This window comes from Hippopotamus amphibius, chromosome 12, assembly GCF_030028045.1.
Source record: "Hippopotamus amphibius kiboko isolate mHipAmp2 chromosome 12, mHipAmp2.hap2, whole genome shotgun sequence".
NCBI lineage: Eukaryota > Metazoa > Chordata > Mammalia > Artiodactyla > Hippopotamidae > Hippopotamus > Hippopotamus amphibius.
The window spans coordinates 63,028,886-63,052,671 of record NC_080197.1 but is presented as its reverse complement, the minus strand read 5'-3'; the positions used below and the strand labels follow the sequence as shown (position 1 = coordinate 63,052,671).

The following is a 23,786-nucleotide window of genomic DNA, read 5'->3' as shown; positions in this document are numbered from 1 at the left end:
CGTCCCATCTCCCTCCTTCTGCTAGCTGTACCTTTACTTTTACACTGTAAAGAATGGTGACAATTACAGTCAGCTCTGCAACCATTAAATCTAGGAAAGGCCTGAGTGGTTATGATCATGACCAACGCCACCTACTGTCGAGTCATGAAATCTACCGCTAGGAAAAAAAGAAAAATAGGGAAACATATATTTAAAGAGGACCTACTATGAACCAGGTATTAGAGGCAAACTAGCATATTTAACTGTTAATAAGTCTGATGTTGAAAAGTGTTTTATGCTTGAATAATTTTGGAACATACTGATAGCTGTTGTATGATTGCAGAATCTCTCAGATTCTTATATGTGATGCTGTACATTGGCAGTCTCCTAAAGGGGATGTGTATCTCAAAATTATTTGGCATTAAATCCACTGTTTTATTAACAAATATAATAAAACTGACGTGGACCTAACTAATTTTCAATACAGTATATTTGGAAAGCAGAACATTATCATTCTCTTTGTAAAATTTTTTGCTATCTTTGTCTGCCTCTAGTGTAAGAACTAGGCAGTTTTATAAAATTAACTACAAAACTACCTTATTTTTAAGTGTCTGGAAAAGATTTTATAGCATAGGAATTATCTGTACCTTTTACATTTGAAAGATTGTTTTTAGCCTTTTTGAGAAATAATACCCTGAAAAGTTGTTAATTTGTTATAGTGGCTTTAAAAAAAAAAAGAAAATCTGCTTACTGAATCAACTTTCAACATTTGTATTTTTTCTAGAAAAATCTTCCAGATTTTTAAAAGACATGTTTAATATTATAAACAGAGCAATTAAGATAATTATTACACTCTTTTCCCATTCTTAATTTTGTGTATTCGGGTTTATCCTTTTTCTATATTATGCTTGCCGAGAACTTACGGCATTGGACTTTTCAGAGACATGGCATTTGTGATTCTGTTTCCCTGCTTTTTAATTGTTTAACTTTTGTGTTTTACTTTAGTTACCTTTTTTTTCCTTCTGCTTTCTTTAGGCTTGCTTTTCAAAAAACTCTTTACCTAAATACTTGATTTGTAGACATAACTGTATGCTCTAGCTTAGTAATGAAAACTTTACTATGCCTTAATGCTCAGCATTGTTCATAATGCAAAAGGTTTGCCATGCTGTAGTACCAATGATGTTTTCCTAACTGTTTACAAATGCATTCTTGATTTTCTATTTGATTCAAAATTATTATTTGCTCTAAAAGGAGAATGATTTAAAATTTCTCTGTGTTCGGATATTTCAGTTTAAACTTTTAATTTTTAGATTGATTACATTTATAATTAGGGAATATAGCCTATTCAATTTATTATTTTGGATATTTGAGGGTTTAAGCCAAATAATCATCAATTTGTGAAAATGTTCGGATATTGAAAATAAAGTATGTTCATTGATTATAGATGATAATACTATAGATGATATAGTTGATTATAGATAATAATATCTCCCAATTACGACTGGGTTTCTGTGAATTGCTTTCACTTTTAAAAAAAGGTTTATTCGTAGAATCAAACATTGTGTTTCATAACTATTATATCCTTATAATGTATATATTTGATTTTTAAAACTTTGTTATCAGTTACTAATTTTTCTTTGAATTGTATTTTAAATAAATTAATTGTCTTAATTAATATTGGCATTTCTGTTTTCTTTATTGATTGTGTTTACTTGATATATCTTTGGTCCTGGTCCTGCCTTTATTTTTAAAAGTTTCCAGTATTCTGTTTAAGGTTAGTTACTTGTTAACAGTACAAAATTGAATTTTATTTTTACTTTAAAGCTTTGTCTATTAATCACATGCGATGTTTGGTTTTATTTTTGTTATATTGTTCATTAAGTTTTTTCCCTTATGTTTTCCTTTCGTTCTTCTGTGTCCTATAGGTACCATATTTCTGCTTTTATTTCTCAGCATTATAGAAGATATAGCCACTTCTTTAGCACTCCAAAAAATATTCTGCAATTAGTTATCCCCAAATTATAAAAATATACATGGATATTATTCTCCTCTTTTAAAAATTCCAAGAATCAGATAAATATGGTCTATTGACTCTCTTTGTGTAAGATTAGACATTTAAAATGTTACATTTAAAAGACTTAAATATAAGACCTGAAACCATAAATACCCATAGGAAAACGTAGAGGTAAGCTTCTTGACATTAGTCATGGCATGGATTTTAAAATTTTCACCAAAAGCAAGCAAGACAATAACAAAAGTAAGTAGGACCAGAGATCGTAGGATCAACATGGTGGAGTAGGAGGACATGTGCTCACTCCCTCTTGCAAGAACACTGGAATTAAAACTAACTGCTGAACAACCATCGACAGAAAGACACTGGAACTCACCAAAAAAGACACCCCACATCCATACACAAAGAAGAAGCCGCAATGAGACGGTAAGAGAGGTGCAATCACGTTAAAATCAAATCCCATAAATGCTGGGTGGGTGACTCACAAGCTGGAGAACAGTTATACCACAGAAGTCCACCCATAAAGTGAGGGTTCTGAGCCCCACATCAGGCTTCCCAACCTGGGAGTCCAGCGACAGGAGGAGGACTCCCCAGAGAATCAGACTTTGAAAGCCAGCAGGATTTGATTGCAGGACCTCCACAGTACTGGGGGAAAAGGAGACTCCACTCTTGGAGGGCACACAAAACAGTGTGCTCACCAGGACCCAGGGGGAAGGAGCAGTGACCCCACAGGAGACTGAACCAGACCTACCTGCTGGTGTTGGAGGGTTGCCTGCAGAGGTGGGGGGCAGCTGTGGCTCACCAAGGAGACAGGAGTACTGGCAGCAGGAGTACTGGGAAGTGCTCATTGGTGTGAGCCCTTCCGGAGTCCACCATCAGCCCTACCAAAGAGCCTGTAAGTTCCAGTGCTGGGTAGCCTCAGGCCAAACAACCAACAAGGTGGGAACACAGCCCCACCCATTGGCAGGCAAGCAGATTAAAGTGTCACTGAGCTCTGCCCACCCAGCCCTACCCACCATCAATCCCTCCCATCAGGAAGCATGCAGGAGCCTCCTAGATACCTTCCTCCACAAGAGGGCAGAGAGCAGTATCAAGCAGTATCAGCAGTATTTCCTCTTGTGGAACTGAAAACCACAGCCACAGAAAGACAGAGAAAATGAAAAAGCAGAGGACTTTGTACCAGATGAAGGGACAGGATAAAACCCCAGAAAAACAACTAAATGAAGAGGAGATAGGTGCCCTCCCAGAAAAAGAATTCAGAATAATGATGGTGAAGATGATCCAGGACTTTGAAAAAAGACTGGATGCAAAGATCGAAAAGTTTATCAAAGACCTAGAAGAATTAAAGAGCAAACAAACAGAGATATGCAACACAATAAGTGAAATTTGAAAAATACACTATAAGGAACCAATAGCAGATTAACTAAGGCAGAAGGGCCAATAAGTGACCTGGAAGACAGAATGGTGATAATCACTGATGCAGAAAAGAATAAAGAAAAAAGAATGAAAAGAACTGAAGACAGCCTAAGATACCTCTGGGACAATGTTAAATGTACCAACATTCGCATTATAGGGGTGCCAGAAGGAGAAAAGAGAGAGAAAGGACCTGAGAAAATATTGGAAGAGATTATAGTTGAAAACTTCCCTAACATGGGAAAGGAAATAGCTACCCAAGTCCAGGAAGTGCAGAGAGTCCCAGGCAGGAGAAATCCAAGGAGAAACACGCCAAGACATATAGTAGTCAAGCGGACAAAAATTAAAGACAGAGAAAAGTTATTAAAAGCAACAAGGGAAAAACAACAAATAACATACAACAGAACTCCCATCAGGTTAACAGCTGATTTCTCAGCAGAAATCCTGCAAGGCAGAAGGAGTGACATGATATATTTCAAGTGATGAAAGGGAAGAACCTGCAACCAAGAATATTCTATCCAGCAAGGATCTCACTCAGATTTGATGGAGAAATCAAAACCTTTACAGACAATCAACAGCTAAGAGAATTCAGCACCACCAAACCAGCCCTACAACAAATGTTAAAGGAACTTCTCTAAGTGGGAAACATAAGAGAAGAAAAGGACCTACAGAAACAAAAACAAAACAAGTAAGAAAATGGTAATAGGAATATACATTTCAATAATTACCTTGAATGTAAGTGGACTAAATGCTCCAATCAAAAGACACAGACTGGCTGAATGGATACAAAAACAAGACATATATACATGCTGTCTACAAGAGACCCACTTCAGACCTAGGGACACATACAGATGGAAAGTGAGGGGATGGAAAAAGATATTCCATGCAAATGGAAATCAAAAGAAAGCTGGAGTAGCAATACTCATATCAGATAAAATAGAGTTTAAAATAAAAAATGTTACAAGAGACAAGAAAGGACACTACATAAAGATTAAGGGATCCATCCAAGAAGAAGAGATAACAAATATAAATATCTATGTACTCAATATAGGATCACCTCAATACATAAGGCAAATGCTAACAACTATGAAAGAGGAAATCGACAGTAACACAATCATAGTGGGGGACTTTAACACCCCCCTTGCATCAATGGACAGATCATCCACACAGAAAATTAATAAGGAAACACAAGCTTTAAATGACACAATAAATCAGCTTGATTTAATAGATATCTGTAGGACATTACATCCAAAAACAGCAGATTACACATTCTTCTCAAGTGCACATGGAATGTTCTCCAGGATAGATCACATTTTCAAGCATTAAGAGAGGGAGGGAATAAGAGGAATTGTGTATAAAAAACAGATGACTGAACTTGGTGTACCTCCCAAAAAATAATAAATAAATAAATTAAATTTAAAAAAAAATAAATAAATCAAGCATTGGTAAATTCAAAAAAATTGAAATTGTATCAAGCATCTTTTCTGACGATAATGCTATAAGATTAGAAGAAATCAATTACTGGAAAAAAACTGTAAAAAACACAAACACATGGAGGATAAACAATATGCTACTAAATAACCAAGAGATCACTGAAGAAATCAAAGAGGAAATCAAAAAATACCTAGAGACAAGTGACAATGAAAACACAATGATCCAAAACCTATGGGATGCAGCAAAGGCAGTTCTAAGAGGGAAGTTTATAGCAATACACTCCTACCTCAAGAAACAAGATAAATCCCAAATAAACAATGTAATGTACACCTGAAGAAACTAGAGAAAGAAGAACAAACAAAACCCAAAGTTAGTAGATGGAGAGAAATCATAAAGAGCAGAGCAGAAATAAATGAAATAGAGACAAAGAAAACAATAGCAAAAATCAATAAAACTAAAAGCTGGTTCTTTGAGAAGATAAATAAAATTGATAAACCTCTAGCAAGACTCATCAAGGAAAAGAGGGAGAGGACTCAAATCAATAAAAGTAGAAATGAAACAGGAGAAGTTACAATGGACACCGCAGAAATAAAAAGCACCATAAGAGACTACTACAAGCAACTATATGCCAATAAAATGGACAACCTGGATGAAATGGACAGATTCTTAGAAGGGTAAAACTTTCCATGACTGAATCAGGAAGAAATAGAAAATACGAATAGACCAATCACAAGTAATGAAATTGAAATTGTGATTAAAAATCTCCCAACAAACAAAAGTCCAGGACCAGAAGGATTCACAGGTGAATTTTATCAAACATTTAGAGAAGAGCTAACACCCATCCTTCTCAAGTTCTTCCAAAAAATTGCAGAGGAAGGAACAATCCCAAACTCATTCTATGAGGCCACCATCACCATGATGCCAACCAGGCGAAGATACTACAAAAAAAGAAAATTACAGACCAATACCACTGATGAATTTAGATGCAAAAATCCCCAACAAAATACTAGCCAACAGAATCCAACAACACATTAAAAGGATCACACATCATGATCAAGTGGGGTTTATCCCTGGAATGCAAGGATTCTTCAATATACGCAAATCAATCAATGCGATACACCATATTAACAAATTGAAGGATAAAAACCACATGATCATCTTGATAGATGCAGAAAAAGCTTTTGAGAAAATTCAACACCCATTTATGATAAAAACTCTCCAGAAGGTGGGCATAGAGGGAAGCTACTTCAACATAATAAAGGCCATATATGACAAACCCACAGCAAACATCATTCTCAATGGTGAAAAACTGAAAGCATTCCCTCTAAGATCAGGAACAAGACAAGGATGTCCACTCTCGCCACTACTATTCAACATAGTTTTGGAAGTCCTTGCCACAGCAATCAGGAAAGAAAAAGAAATAAAAGGAATCCAAATTGGAAAAGAAGTAAAACTGTCACTCTTTGCAGATGACATAATATTATACACAGAAAATCCTAAAGATGCCACCAGAAAACTACTTGAGCTAATCAATGAATTCGATAAAGTTGCAGGATACAAAATTAACACACAGAAATCTCTTGCATTTCTACACACTAACAAGGAAAGATCAGAAAGAGAAATTAAGGAAACTCTCCCATTCACCATTGCAACAAAAAGAATAAAATACCTAGGAATAAACCTAACCAAGGAGGTAAAATACCTGTACTCAGAAAACTATAAGACACTAATGAAAGAAATCAAAGACAACACAAACAGATAGAGGGACATACCATGTTCTTGGATTGGAAGAATCAACATTGTGAAAATGACTATACTACCCAAAGCAACGTACAGATTCAATGCAATCCCTATCAAATTACCAATGGCATTTTTCACAGAACTAGAACAAGAAATTTTACGATTTGTATGGAAACACAAAAGACCCCGAATAGCCAAAGCAATCTTGAGAAGGAAAGACGGAGTTGGTGGAATCATGCTTCCTGACTTCAGGCTATACTACAAGGCTACAGTGATCAAGACAGTATGGTACTGGCACAAAAACAGAAATATAGATCAATGGAACAGGATAGAAAGCCCAGAGATAAACTATGGTCAACTAATCTATGACAAAGGAGCCAAGGATACACAACGGAGAAAAGGCAGCCTCTTCAATAAGTGGTGCTGGGAAAACTGGGCAACTACATGTAGAAAAATGAAATTAGAACACTTCCTAACACCATACACAAAAATAAACTCAAAATGGATTAAAGACCTACATGTAAGGCCAGACACTATAAAACTCCTAGAGGTAAACATAGGAAGAACACTCTTTGATGTCAATAACAGCAAGATCTTTTTTTGATCCACCCCCTAGAGTAATGGAAATAAAAACAAAAATAAATAAGTGGGACCTAATGAAACTTCAAAGCTTCTGCACAGCAAAGGAAACTATAGGCAAGATGAAAAGACAACCCTCAGAATGGGAGAAAATATTTGCAAATGAATCAACAGACAAAGGATTAATATCTGAAATATATAAACAGTTCATCCAGCTCAATATCAAAAAAACAAACAACCCAATCAAAAAATGGGCAGAAGACCTAAATAGGCATTTCTCCAAAGAAGACATATGGATGGCCAAGAGGCACATGAAAAGCTGCTCAACATCACTAATTATTAGAGACATGCAAATCAAAACTACAATGAGGTATCACCTCACACAGGTTAGAATGGTATCATCAGGAAATCTACAAACAGTAAATGCTGGAGAGAGTGTGGAGAAAAGAGAACCCTCTTGCACTGTTGGTGGGAATGTAAATTGATACAGCCACTATGGAGAACAGTATGGAGGTTGCTTGCAAAACTAAAAATAGTTACCATATGACCCAGCAATCCCACTGCTGGGCATACACCTAGAGAACACCATAATTCAAAAGACACATGCATCCCAATGTTCATTGCAGCACTATTTACAATAGCCAGGACGTGGAAGCAACCTAAATGTCCATCAACAGATGAATGGATAAAAAAGATGAGGTACATATATACAATGGAATATTACTCAGCTGTAAAAAGCAATGAAACTGGGACATGGAGGGACCTAAAGACTGTTAAACAAAGTGAAGTAAGTCAGAAAGAGAAAAACAAATATCGTATATTAACACATATATGTGGACTATAGAAAAATGGTACAAATCAACCGGTTTTCAAGGCAGAAAGAGAGACCCAGATGTAGAGAACAAACATATGGACACCAAGTGGGGAAAGTGGGGAGGGTTGGGAGATTGGGATACCAAATTGTACACTCTAAATATGTGCAGTTGGAACTGAGTCCCCTCCCCGCAGCTGTACAGCTTCTCTTCCTCTGCTCAGCGACAGGGGCTTCCCCTCAGTCGCCGCCCCGCACCCAGTTTATGTTGCTTTTTAGTCATCAGGGAAAGCTTCGACTGCAGAAATGGTATGTCCCAGTATCAGACAAAGAGAAGAAAAAGGTCACAAGAGAACTTGTTCAAACCGTTTTAGCATGGAAACCTAAAATGTGCAGCTTTCTTGAGTGGTGAGATCTGAAGATTGTTTACAAAAGATATGCCAGTCTATATTTTTGCTTTGCTATTGAGTATCAGGACAATGAACTAATTACCCTGCAAATAATTCATCGTTACGTGGAATTACTTGATAAGTATTTTGGCTGTGTGTGTGAACTTGATGTCATCTTTAATTTTGAGAAGGCTTATTTTATTTTGGATGAGTTTCTTTTGGGAGGAGAAGTTCAGGAAACATCCAAGAAAAATGTCCTTAAGGCAATAGAGCAGGCTGATCTACTGCAGGAGGAAGCTGAAACCCCACGTAGTGTTCTTGAAGAAATTGGACTGACATAACTCTTCTCCCCTGTTGATGACTTCTTGTGGCATTTCACACACTGTAGATGCTCACTGCCTTCATGTCCATGTTAGCTAATGGTGTAAGATGACGTCTTGTCAGTACTACTGTTCTGCTAAGCTGCTTCATTCAGGCCTACACAATTTTTTTAAAAGGGAACTTTGGTTAATCAAGTGATAAGGGATTTAAATATGAATTAGAATGAATGCAGAAAAAGAAAGGTACTTTTTCTGGCTATTTTAAAGTTTATAGATCTGTTTCTCTTGAATAGATTATTATCATTACCTTGCTTATGTGTATCTATGAAAATGACACAATCAGGCAATAGACATTTATTAATTACTGTCTGGCAAAAAAGTTAAATTACGTGAAACCTGGTTTTATGAAACCAAAGACTAGTGCATTTCAGTATGTATGCAAATAAAGGGAATTGACATGTCACACATCAAATGAAAATTTCACTCTATGTTGAAACCTTAGAAAAAAAAAAACAAATTTATACCAAAGACCCTTATTAGAAACTAAACACCTTAAAACAAAGGCAATACACAAAAGACTAATGGAATGATGCTGTTTTACACTAAAAATTATTTCTTAGGCATTCCAAACCTGGGATGAGGAACAGAGATCAGCTGTTTCATAATAGTAAGCATGTTATTTTTAAGGCCAAGGAACATTTGACTCCTGAGATAAATTTTTTGTGGTTATAATCATTCAGTAATGTAGTTGGATTGTTTTTGATGCCCCCAAAATTAAATGGAAATGTTGACTTACCAGGGATTCTTAATAATGATATCTTATGGAAAATGTGTTACTCTCTTCACAAAGTGTTGCATAAGTCATTGTTTAAAGCACGAATATTCCTTCTGGGGTGCTTGTTACAGACAAATTAATTTTACTCCCCTATTGCTTCCCTCCACTTAGAAGTGCAGCAAACTGTAGGGCAGCTTCCTTCCCTTCCATGGAACTGCCTAGTTATCGGAAATCATAAATATAAAAACAGACACCACCTCTCATAGGAAAGTGTGAGTTGAATGAAGTAAAATGGCATTAGTGGGCTCTATATTTTTTTAAGTATATAGTTGTTTCAATGTCACTTTTATACATACTTCTACGTATGTAAATATGTCTTCACAGTTTACCCTTTATTTGTATCTGCTGGGCTGGATTAAGCTTTGTTGTGATTGTGACCAGTATTCAGGCCACATGAGCACTGCCTTATCACATCACCAATTAGTTGTAATAAATGTTAAATGTACACCAAAATAAATAAATAAATAAATAAATAGATAAATAAATAAAATATATGCAGTTTATTGTCTGTTAACTGTATCTCAATAAAAATTCTTAAAAGGTAGAGATACGGATGTAGAGAATGGACTTGAGGACACGGGGCTGGGGTGGGGGGGTGAAGGGGAAGCTGGAACGAAGTCAGAGAGTAGCATAGACATATTTACACTACCAACTGTAAAACAGATAGCTAGTGGGAAGCTGCTGTATAACAAAAGGAGATCAACTTGATGATGGGTGATGCCTTAGAGGGCCACGACAGGGAGGGTGTGAGGGAGTCGCGGGAGGGAGGGGGTATATGTATAAATACAGCTGATTCACTTTGGTGTACCTCAAAAACTGGTACAAGAGTGTAAAGCAAATATATTCCAATAAAGAGCTTAAAAAAAAGTTCTTAAAAAAAAAAGTGGGAGTACATCAAACTAAAAAGGTTCTGCACAGCAAAGGAAACCCTCAACAAAATGAAAAGGCAACCTATGGAATGGAAGAAAATCATATAAGTGGTAAATATCCAAAATATATAAAGAACTGAGACAACTCAATAGTAAAACACAAACAGTGTGATTAAAAAAATTGGGCACAAGATTTGAATAGACATTTTTCCAAAGAACATACACAAATGGCTAATAGGTAAATGAAAAGGTTCTCACCATCACTAATCATCAGGGAAATGTAAATCAAAACCACGAGATACCACCTCACACCTGTTAGAATGGCTACATCAAAAAAGGCAAGACATAACAAGTGTTGGCAAAGATGTGGAGAAAAGAGAACCCTGTACAATGTTGGTGGGAATGTACAAATTTTGCAGCCACTATGGAAAAACAGTATGGAGATTCCTCAAAAAATTAAAAATAGAACTACCATGTGATCCAGCAATTTCACTTCTGGGAATATATCCAAAGGAAATGAAAACAGGATCTCAAAGAGATACCTACCCTCCCATGTTCATTGCGCCATTATTCACAATAGACAAAATATGAAAACTACGTGTCTGTCAATGGATGAATGGATACACATCAACTATCTTTCAACAAAGCTGAAACTTTAAAAAAAAATTTAGCTAAAGTTTTTACTTCTATCTCCTCTCCTACCCACAAGTCCAAGATTTTTTTTTTACTAATGTAATTAAGGATTTAAGACAAGTTATTAATAAATTACTTTTTACTTTCTAATTCTTTTTGCTATAATAACAAATTTACAAGGAAAATTTCATGCATGCATCTGTCCCTTATCTTTATTTAAAATAGATTCCTAGGTATAGAATGTTTCAAACATATTAGCCAACAGCGTTCCAAAAGGCAAGGACAGTAGAGCCTTTCACAAACAACTTTTGAAAGATTAGCTCTCCTCAAACTTCACTAATTTATCAATTTTATAAATTGAAAATGGCATCTCAGTGGTTTGACTTTAATGTCTTTGCTAGTGAGTTAAAATTTTATATGTGTATTGGTCATATCTCTTCTCTTATAGATTGTGTTCACAGCCTTGCTTATATGTTTGTTTTAGTGGTTATCTTATTAATGATATAAGGTGACACATTACTGTGTCCCATGCAAAATAATTATTTTTCTAATTTGGGAGCTGTATTAGTCTTCCAGAGCTGCCATAACAAAATACCACACTGGGGGCTCAAACAACAGAAATTTACTTTCTCACAGTCTGGAGGCTAGAAGTCCAAGGTCAAGGTTGGGCAGGGTTTGTTTCTTTTGTGGGGTCTTGGCTTCCAGACGGCTGCCTCCTCACTGTGCTCACAAGGTCTTTTCTCTGTGCGTATGCATCCTTGGTGTCTCTTTTTCTATCCTAATCTCCTCTTGTTATAAGAACCAGACAGATTGGGTTCAGGCGTTTTCTAATGGCCTCATTTTAACTTCATCACATCTTTAAAGACCCCCATCACCAAATACACTCATATTCTGAGGTACTGGGTGCTAGGGCTTTAAAGTATAAATTTGCGGGGAACACAATTCAACTCATAACAGGGGTTTATGTGCTTTTTTTATTTAAAGATTTTTTAATTTATATAATCAAATATCTCCTTTCTCTATAGATTCTACATTTGCATGTGTGCTTAAAATAATTTTCTTACCTTAAAATGATATGATTACCAACATTTATCTGTATTTTATGATTTAATTTCTAAAGCTAAGATATTTTAAATATCTCAATTTATTTTGATGTAATATTTTGAGATAAGAAACTCCATTATCTTGACAAATGGTTAGACAATTGTTCCAATACTGTTAATTTCAGAATCTGTAGGGACTTCCCTGGTAGTCCAGTGGTAAAGAATCTCCCTTGCAATGCAGGGAACTTGGGTTCAATCCCTGGTTGGGGAACTAAGATCCTACATGCCACCAAACAATTAAGCCAGAGTGCCACAACTACTGAGCTCGCACCTGTCAGCTAGAGAGCTAGAGAGCCCGCATGCCGCAAGCTACAGAGACCACACACCCTGGAGCCTGAGCACCACAACTAAAGAAGGGAAAACGCGAATGCCACAACCAGAGAGAAGCCCACGCACCACAACAAAAGATCCCACATGCCTCAACCAAGATCCTGCCTGCCGCAACTAAGACCTGACTCAGCCCAAAATAAAAATATAAATAAATAAATAAAGTAAAAATAAATTTAAAAAAGAATCCATATTCTCTACCTTCAAAACTTTTAAAATTATGAGTATTTGAGGACTTCCTAGTCTCATTAATAGGCCTGTTTCTGTCTAGGGTCATGCTGCATAAGAATTATATCTGTAAAATGTAAAAATACATTTTAATTTCTGATAACTCATGTCTTCCTTTGTATGATTCATTTTTTAAAATTCTCTAATATTTTCCTTTTTTTTTCTGAATAAATTTAGGATTATTTTGTCAGGTTCCAAAAATGTCCAATTGAGACAAATAATCTAAAAGAGAAAACAAAAAACAAACAAATTACCTGTTTCTTCTCTGTACTATACATAGCATTTAAACTAAAAGAAAATCCCCATTTTTCTCAAGCAAGATTTTTTTTTCCCCACACACCAAGTTCTTCAACACCAGCTAGGTGTCCTGCAATTTAACTCAATTCTATCTACCTGGAGTAATTGTCAGATTCCACAGATTAAGAGTTCATCCGACAAGACTGGGTGCCTCTTCAGAGGCCAATCACAAGTGCAGGTTATCACCTGTGCTTCTGACCATCTGGCTGTAAATCAAAGACGGCCACAACCACCTCTTCATGTTCCATACAGGCCAACCTCGGAGATATTGCAGACTCGGTTCCAGACCACAGCAAGAAAGCGAAGAGACTCTGTTAAATATGCAATAGCATTATGTCTAAAAAAACAACCTTATTTAAAAATACTTTGTATTGCTAAAAAAAAATGCTAACCATCATTTGAACCTTTAGCAAGTCACACGTAGTAGTAACATCGAAGATCACTGATCTCAGCTCAGTGTAACAAATAATGAAGACATTGGAAATATTGTGAGAATTACAAAAATGTGACACAGAGACATGAATGAGCAAATGCTGTTGGAAAAATGGAGCCAACAGACTTGTTTGACACAGGGTTGCCACAAACCTTCAATTTGTAAAAATCGCAGTTATCTGTGAAGCAAAAGTTGGGCTGCACTCCACAGGCCTACAAGACCTATACCTGCCCAACTTCAGGACCAGAGAAAGAGCCCGGAGTCAGGACAGAGACATCAACGGTTTAAAGGACGCGGGGAGCTTACCTCTCTGAAGCAAGGTCCTGGAGCAACACTCCTCTGGGTTAGGCAGACAGCGGGCAGAACATGGCGGCACTCTTGCTTCCAGCAGGGAGGGGGGAGATTGCCAATTATAGGGGGAATTGACGTCAGGTTGGCATCATCAGTTACCAGGGAAACTAACAGAGGGGCAGGACACTTACTGCCCCTTTGAAAGAGCAATCACTGGCTAGGGCCTGGGGCAAGTATGTAGGAAGGTCAGTCAAGTGAGCAGGGTGTAGGTGAAGCAGGCACTCGCTGGTCAAGTAGGGGATGTACAGAGAGCAAGAGAATAGCCCCCAAGAGTGCCCTGACCATACATGCAGTAAAACAAGGTATGCCCTAGACAGCTCACAGAACTCAGGAAGGCTTAGTAGATTACTGATTTATTATGAGAGGATAAAACTCAGGAACAGCCAGATGGAAGAAATGCATGGGGCAAGGTACCCGGGAAGGAGTAGGAATCTTTCATGTCCTTTCCACGTACATCACCCTCCCGACTCTTCCAAGTGTTTACCAACCTGGAAGTTCTCTGAAGTCATGCATCATTTTGGTTGTTTTGTTTGTTTTGTTTTGTTTTTATGGAGGTTTCATTAAGTAAGCAAGATTGATTAAGTCATTGGCCATTAGTGATTAATTCAACCTCCAGCCTCTCTCCCAACCCTGGAGGTGGTGGGCAGGGGAGCTGAAAGTTGCAGTGGTTCAAGTATTTGATTCCCCTGGCAACCAGCCCCACCTCCTCAGGGGTTTACCTAAAATTACCACATTAACATAAACTCACGTGGTTGAAAGGGGCTTGTTATGAAAAGAAAAGGATGCTCCTTTCAATTTATCACTTTCATCACTTGGGAAATTCCAGTGGTTTTAGGAGCTCTGTTATTATTATAAATCACAATATCGCACAATCTCCTAGCACCAACCTTAGAAACTGATATTTTTATAACATTGAGTCTTCCCATTAGGAACATGACTTATGTTTCTGAATAAAATTTTATACTTTGAAAAATATATACACATCAAATATTTCTTACTAAGTTTACTTATAGTCTTCAACATTTGTGTTAATATAATTTGGAATGTTTTATTCTGTTTTATTTCCTAAAAGGTTATTTAGGATCTTTTATTCTATTTTCTGTGTAACGGACCTAGCAAAGCTATTAGGAGCTTCATGTTAATATTGTAACTGGCCTTCTTTACCAAAGTCCATTATTGGTTTAGTTTGCTCAATTGATTCTCTAGGTGTTTCTTGGGAGGTGATCAGAGAATCTATGAAAGAGTGTTATGTCAACTCCCTTCTCATGTCATTTTTCTTGCCTGATAGAAAACCCAGTGATATTTATATATGTCATACATCTAAAATCTCTTCACTCCTTCTCCCCAAAACTCCTAACTCAAATTCTTCACTAGATCCCCTGGCCCACTGTACTACATGTAGCTCCCGAAATGTACTGTTCAGACCTGCTATTTTCTTCTCCTAGAAAACACTTTCTCCTTTTTTTTTTTTTTTTTTTTTTTTTTTTTTTTCTTTTTCTTCCGGCACACGGGCTTCGTTGCTCCGCGGCATGTGGGATCTTCCTGGAGCTGGGATCGAACCCTTGACCTCTGCATTGGCAGGCGGATTCTTAACCACTGCGCCACCTAGGAAGCCCCCACTTTCTCCTTTTTTTACCTTTTCACCCAGCTCAGGGCTTCTCAAACTTTATTACATCTATGAATCACTTTATATCTATGAATCATTCATTATATCTATGAAACAAGATCTATGGAGATCTTGTTTGAAACACAGATGTGATTCAGTGGTTCTGGGGTGAGGCCTGAGATTCTGCATTTCTAATTAGCCCTACAGACCAGCAACATCACATCCTTAGCAAGGACCTGGTTAGTCCCTCCTCCTTCGTGACAATATAGTTCAGTCACCTCTAGTCAGCTTTCCCTGGACCTCAGCCTCACCCAAAGTACCAGGTAGTGGCCCAGTACAGACTGATGGTAGAGATTCTTTTATCAATCTATACTATCAGGCACATTATTGGACACATGCTACTAACTCAATGTTGAATAAATGAATGAACTACTGTTACAGGAAAAATAAACTTCCTTTAGGAATTGAGAACAAGATTAATAAAAAGTCACACCTTACATAATTCTTCTCAAATTTCTATATTCTTTATTGAATTCATTGCAGGAAGAATTTGTCAAGGGTAGAATAGAATAGAATAGAATGGAATAGAATATGGAAATAGAAATAGGTTAAGTGTGCTAAAGTTTTTCTGGATCTTTCAAATTGTGAACAAACTGAAAAAACATAACCAATGAGGAGATACTATTTTCTATTACCTAAGCAGCTAGATATTTCATGAACTCTACAAATCACGTTTCTAAAAATGCTCAGTTTTAATTTAGATATGTATTTTCTCTTGCAGCATTTCTATCATTTCTATTAATATACGATTCTTTTTTTTTTCTTTGACTGAATGGCATGTGGGATCTTAGCTCCCCAGTCAGAGACTGAACCCGTGCCCCCTGTAGCGGAGGTGCAGTCTTAACCACTGGACAGTCAGGAAATTCCCCCTATATAATTCCTTATTTTCACCTATTTCTTTAAAGTCTATAAAGCTTCTTACCATATACTTTTTCTCTTAATTTCACATAAAGATTGATAATATTTTTCCAGTTATAGATGAAAACCTGACTATAAGAGGATTACACAAATTACCATTACTTGCTAAGGTCACAGAGTCAGATATTGGCAGAGCAAGAGCCAAATCCCGCATCTTCTGATGCCTAGTCCAGTGTTCTAGACACTTACATTTCTAATCGAAACTTCTTCAAAGTCCCAAACTAGCAGAGACTGTGATATGCCACCGTATTCATGATACTCAGTTTTTATTGTGATAAAATCAAATTTTACCTTAATGCCACAATTTTTTCCTGTATTTAAATAACAAAATTAGTTTTCCTCTCCTTTTGTTTTCTTTTTTCCTTTTTCTTTCTAGATGAGATTTCTGGACTGGCTACAATGGTTGATTCATGGGGAAAGAAAAATGTTTGGTAGTTCACACCATGCAAAAAACCCCCGTAGCAGCAGTAGGGCTGGCTAATGAACACAGAGCACCTCTCACCATGGTAATCAGAGTATCAGCATTGGAGGGCATCTCAGAAATTGTTAGTGAACAGACAGGAGGATGAGGGCCCCAGAAGTGAAAGGTCTCATAATCCAAAAACATCCTGCTACCTCTGACTGTGCTGAGCTTGCTGGCTGGGTACCTGACACCCTATGACCTCTCACCCAGGCCTCCTATTGATTAACCTGAGTTGAAAATCAAAGACTTTGAAATTCAAGGTGGATTTGAAATTCAAGCCTGGGATTAAAAACTGAGAAACTGATAATTTTATAAATAAAGCAGTCACACTAATATAGTATATAATTGTTGGTTCTTTAACGTTTTCATGGCCTTCCATCAGCTAAGCACAGCTGCCTCTCAAATCTCATTTCCTCTCATTCTACCCTCGCTCACTCTGTTCCACTTGGGTTCCCTCTCTGTAATCCCAACACATCAAGCAGCCCCTGCGTCATGGGTCTTTGCATCTCCTGAGTCCTCGGCCTGCAATATTTTGCCCCCTAGGACTTGATCTATCACTTCTTCTTTGTGCCAACATCAGCTTTTTGGAGGCCTTTCCTGACCACCTTCTCTAAAATAGCATGCACTGGCCCTTTCTATCCCCTTAACCTTACTCATTTCTCTTTATAGCAGTTATCCTTAATATAGATCTTCTTGCTACTTTATTTATTGTCTGCAAGCTTCACAAAGTGTCAAGGAAGAGTTGTTATTTTCCACTGTAATGAACTTGGAACAGAGTTAGCACCCAATGACTGAATGAATAAAACTTCCCAGATTTGAAAGGGGTAGGAAGGACAACTGAGAAAAATCTAGAGGTGTAGAAGCCTTCTCCATTAAAAAAGAATCAATTTGCCCCTGAAAAATGTGTCAATGGATGTCACATACTGGAAGCTAACAAACTTTTAACCCAAAGTTTTACATGCGTTACTCTTTACAGAAAGGCTTTATTAAGGTATTATTTACAATTAATTGGACTTTACAACTGAGGTTACTCAGCTGCATCTACATATAAGACCTTTTAATAGATTGCATTTTCTAACATTCAGCTCCAACATCAGTACAACTAAATCTTAGGTTATACAGTGCTTTAGGCCAGGTCTGGCTTGGATTAAATCCATATTTTAAAAATCCAGGCATTGATTTATTTCATGCCTAAGGCCAATGTGATTGGGACATACTGCATGCTTCATAAGTGAAATCCAAAGCTGTGAAAGATTCCAATTCCAAGACAGAAAAGTATTCAGGAGGTGAACAAGTGCATCTGTTTTTGCCTTATTCAGAAACACATATTAAAAAGAAAACAACCCACCCTGCCAGAACACTGGCCATATTGAAAGTATATACTGCAATTCTGAAATGGAGTCTTTGCCATTCCAAATCTGGGCCACGATCACCTAGGAGTTGGCCAAGTGCCTTATCTGTACTTAGACATCACCTACTCTCCTCCCCACTTCACAGTACCTCAGGGAATTCAGTCACCCTCACTACAGGGGTGCTCTGACTCTTTGCCTTCATCAAAACATTCTACAGTCCCAGTAATTTCCCAAATAGCCAGGGACACCTGTTGCTGCTGATGTGTCCTGTACCTGCATTGTTCCTCTTTCCTGCTACTTCCATGTTTCCGGATCCTCCTACGTGTAGATTACTCAAGAAACTGACACAAGAAATTTATAAAAGCTCTGGGTGTGAAATAAAGCACTGCTCCAGCTTTCCGTTTTTCTCCTATATTATGTTCCCACTAGGTGGTAAGTTCCTTTCTCTCCAGCTACTAAATATATTTTTTTAAAAAAAGACGAGAGAAAGTAAAACAAGTCTCTTTTGATCCTATACCTCCATCTAGTTATTGTTTAATCCCTCTTCTTTTATTGCAGCTAGATTTCCAAAAATATTTCTGTAGAATATTAATAGGTATTTATTATTTTTTAATTTTTTTACATTTGGCCACATGGCATGTGGGATCTTAGTTCCTCAACCAGGTATCGAACCTATGCCCCCTGTAGTGGAAGCGCGAAGTCTTAACAACTGGACCACCAGGGAAGTCCCAATAAGTATTTATTAATCATTAACTATGCGCAGGCAATGTGCAACTCCTGTAAATATAGCACCTCATTTACTGATCAGAACAGTCTAGATGTGTATACAACTCTTATCCCTGTGTTCCAGATGAGGACACTGAGACCTAGAGAGGTTAACTAATTTCCACAAAGCCACACAGAGAACACAGAAGACCTGGGATTCAAATCCACACTCTTGCTACCATGCTGCCATGTTCTAAGATGGCCAAGACATGCTGTCGGCCCAAGCCAACATGTAATCATCCTACGATATACTATAATCCAATTTCCAGATAGCAAAGTGTTCAATTAATACATAACTTTTAGCCATTTTTCAATCTTTCTTCAGCACTCAATACCTTTAACTCTGTTTACTTGATGACTTCAACCCTCTAGGCTTCCATAACTGCATTCTCTTTCAGACCCTCTCATACTTCTCTGACTGCTTGTTCTCAGCTTCTCCTTCATTTCTGCCTCTTCTTTATGTTTATTATACTCATACTTGCGACCTCCCCTAAGTGATTTCTTTTGTAGTCAAAGTTTTTTTTCTACCATGTCTTCTAAACATGATATCTCTAACCTAGAGCTGTCTGTTGGATGCATTTCTATTTAACCACAGATATCTTAAACTTAATTTGCCTGTGAGCAAATTACCCCAACATTATTGTGTGTACATGTCTTTTGCAAGTGTGGGAAGACCTATAAGGAAAAGACTTCCATGCTTGTTATTATATGGGGTCATGGAAGAATGAGGTAGGTTTTAATGTCATTAACCTGGGAGAAAGGGAGCCCTTAGACAGAACATTTGACTAAGAGAGTGGAATATAAGTCAATCTCAGGCTCCACTCTGAGTCTAGTCACCAAAGAATTGATATTACAGGTTTTTACTCATTATAGGTTTTGATATGGAGTCCAACATGGAGTAAGACCAATAGCTAGAAAGGGATAAAATTTGCAAAGGCAGGGGTTAGCAAGTTTTTTCTAAAAAGGGGGAAGACAGTATACATTCGAGGTAGGCCATAGGATCCCTGTTACAACCACTTACCTCTGCCACTGCAGTGCGAAAGCAGCAAAGACAATATATAGATGAATGAGCATGCCTGGGTTCCAATCAAACATTTTTTTGAGAAAACCATCAAGGGGTTACTTTTGGTCCTCAGCATGTAACTTGCTGACCATTGATCGAGAGGAACAGAAAGTAATGATCAATAAGCTATTACTATAAAACTACTCCCAGCCCCTGCTTTTCTTAATACCCTAGCATTTAGTTTGAACATTTTACTGACTCTTGAACTGCATTCAAAGAAATTTAAGGATTTGATAGTTTGTCCATGCATGAGCAAGAGAGAAGTAGCACACCCCAAGGTCATTCACTTTACCTACGGTCTGTGAGCTTCTTGAGGACATGAATATAACTTATTTTTTTGTGTAGATGCCCAGCTCTGAGTACGTTGATTAGCATATTAATGCTATAGAATAAACTTGTGTCCATTGGATGAGTTGAGTCTTCAGCCCTAGTAGATTGTATTGTCTCCAGTGTTCAGCTACTTTCCAGAATCCCAAGCCTGATGTAAAAGTTCCTAATGTATATAGATGACACAAATAATTAGAGATCAACTCAAGTCTGTATTTCTCGACATAGGGAAATAAAATTTACTTTCTCTAGCCTTTAAGGTACTAATGTATTTGTAATGGTGTTCCAAAATTTACTTCTGTGTTGAAGGACTCTGCTCCTTTAGCCTGAGGCTGACATGGCTGGGACTCCAACGTCAGGGTTTTTTCTCTGACGTTGCCTATCCCACTTGCTGCGTCTTTCCTCCTAGGACAGATAATGTCAACTAGATGGCCTTGACTTTATATTCTTTTGGCTATAGACAACCTTGAAGGCCAGCCAAGGAAGAGAGAAGAGAGATGAAGAAATCAGTTACCACCTGTATTATTTTCCTATTGCTGCAATACAAAGTGTCACAAACTTAGTGGTTTAACACAACACAAATGTATTCTCTTACAGCTCTGGAGACACAAGTCTGAAATCAGTTTCGCTGAGCTGACGTCAAGGTGTCAGCAGGGCTGGTTTCTCCTGGAATCTCAGATGGGAGAGAATCCGTTTCCTTGCTTTTTCAGATTCTAGTGACCTGTTGTATTCCTTGGCTCGTGGCCTATTTTCTCCATGTTCAAATCTCTCTCTAACTGCCTCTTAAATGACACTTTTGATTACATTTAGTACCCATCCAGGTTATCCAGGTTACTCTCTTCATGCTAAGATCCTTAACTTAATTATATTTGCAAAGTGCTTTTTACCATATAAGTTAACACTCAGAGTCCAAGGATTAGAATGTGGATTTCTTTTGGGATCACTCTTCAGCCTCCCACATCATTGTTCTCTATTGCCCTTCAATTTTCTTATTACATACATTTTACAAAGGATATGGCTGAGCTTTCAAATCCTGAGAAGAGACATCATTCAAACTTATACTTAATTGTTCAGCATTTTATTAACATATATTTAATGAGTATCCACTAGGTATCTGGAACTGTGTTAGCCTTTGAAGCAAACATTGTAGCTATACCCCTGCCCTCATTGAGCTCATAGGTTATATTGAGACAGGCTGGGACCTGGGACCTGGAACCTGGGACCTGGGACACTTTGCTGCAGTGCTTGCCCTGGGATAAAATCCTCCTCAAGCAACAAAATATAAAGAAATTTTAAGAAACTAAAAATAACTGTGCCAATTCACAGTTGGGGCAAATTATGGAAAAGAAGATACAAAAAGACCAAAAAAACCCCAACTGGCCACTTCTGAACAGCCAGGAGCAAAAGCAGAGTACTGAGCATGCCCCACTGCCACCAAAGGGGCGGGCAAACCACCTAAGACACCGCTTCCACGTGACCCCTGGACACACCCCTACATTCACCCCATATAAGGAACCAGTTCATCTGTTACTTGTTTTCACTGTCCCCCTGCCACCGCAGGAGCCCCAATAAAACTGTGCCTGAATTTCTTGTCTGGTCTCTTACCAATTTCTACTGATTGGGGAAGGCCAAGAACCCTGATCGGTATCAACATCATCCCCATTATTAAATCACATTTGCCTTCCCACTTACTTCCTTCTCTGTGGATTTGCCCTTCCTGGTCCAATCCTGCCTTTTTAGGAGAATGCACTGTCTTTTTAGGAGGATGAGGCAAGAATAGAAGTCATTTACCAGGTAAATGATTAACTTATGAGCATTAAAGCCTACTTAGGTGACGTTTTACTTTTTTGTTATGTTTACTTCACCTAAACTGAAGTTGCATGGAAAAATATTGTAATATCCTAGGCATGGGTTAAACTTGTGAAGCCTCCTAATCTGCTTGGAATGGGGATTAGTGACTGCATAAATATTGCCCAAGAAAGACCAGATTCCTGGAGAATGAAAGCTGCTTTTACTGCAAAGTGCTAAATAACTGCTCAGATATGTGAGCTGTTTCTAGTTTCCCTCTTTACAGACAGGAGTCTGCTTCCACCTACTGGCTGAAGAATTTCACAATCATCAGTACCACACAGGTAATTTCCACTTGGGTCTTGGTATTTGCTTCTGATTTGTAGCCATATTGTCCTCTCCCATCTACCTAGGACTTCTTTACTCCAAAACCTACCAGCCCTTCTGGTCCTCACTTCTGTAATGATTGATTAAACTAGCCAGTGTGTTGTATTATGAAACTTATTAATCAGCTATAGATATCCAAGAAGACATCTGAAGCCATGAAGTACTGGGACATGACACACTTAGAGAGGCCTGAGGAAAATGGACAAGACGACTCAGGAAAATTGACTCACAGCTGGAATTTCAGGGCACTCTTGATTAGCAGTAGTTGAGAACAGAATTCTGTTGCTCCAAAGACAACATTGTGACTGGTCTTTGTTTTATCGCATGAGAGAAAACAACTTGAGAATTACCTGGTAAAGTTAGAATTTCCAGAAAAAAAAAGTTTATTTTGTGGCCTGTAGTATTAAGAATATACCAGAAAATAAGGCTAAGCAGGATTCCTACTACAGAGAACAAAATTCTATATTGGTGCTAGTTCAAGAGGACACACATTTTTGTCACTTGAGGGTGAAAAACACATTATTCTGAGTTAGAGCCAAAGATAGCTTAGAAAGAGAAGAAGGAAATAATATGTGTGTCATATGAAATATATTAGAGGACTTTATCATAAGGTCCTATGGAATTAGCATAAATGTGGCCTATAATCAAATCAGTGCAAAATGAAACAACAGTTTCCATTTTGCAGCTAATGATCTAATGTTGAAAAAAAAAGATGACTGAAGGATATAAATTGAAAGGTGCAATATATATGGAGGGACTGTTACTGATAGAATATTTCTGGAAAGCAATTTGAAAAGCGAGTTTTTAAAAGCTTACACTCTGAATCAGTAATTTTGGTGCTAGTATAGTATACCATAGAAATAATCATAGATGTTTTCAAATATTTACATTAAAAGATGTTCATTAAAGCATTGTTTATAATTTAAAAAGTCTGTTATAATAGCTACCATGTATTGTGATAATAACATCTGACATTGTGCTTAATATTTTTTTCTTTTTGGCTGCACCAGGTATTAGTTGTGACATGCGGGATGTTTCCCGGCAGTGTGTGAGCTACTCTCTAGTTGTGGCGGGGGTACTTCTCTCTACCTGTGGTGCACAGGTTTTCTCCTCTCTAGTTGTGGCGCTCGGGCTCCAGGGCATGTGAGCCCTGTAGTTGTGGCCTGTGGGCTCCAGAGTGCATGAGGTCTATAGTTTGTGATATGCTGGCTCTCAAGTTGAGGCACACAGGATCAAAAGTTGTGGTGCATGGGCTTAGTTGCCCTGTGGCATGTGGGACCTTAGTTCCTGACCAGGGATTGAACC

At 37.6% G+C, this 23,786-nt stretch overlaps 1 pseudogene; it reads left to right on the top strand.

Moving 5' to 3' along the window:
* Positions 1–8,131: 8,131 nt before the first annotated feature.
* LOC130834006 (AP-1 complex subunit sigma-2-like) lies at positions 8,132–8,741 on the top strand (annotated as a pseudogene).
* The last annotated feature ends 15,045 nt before the right edge of the window (positions 8,742–23,786 follow it).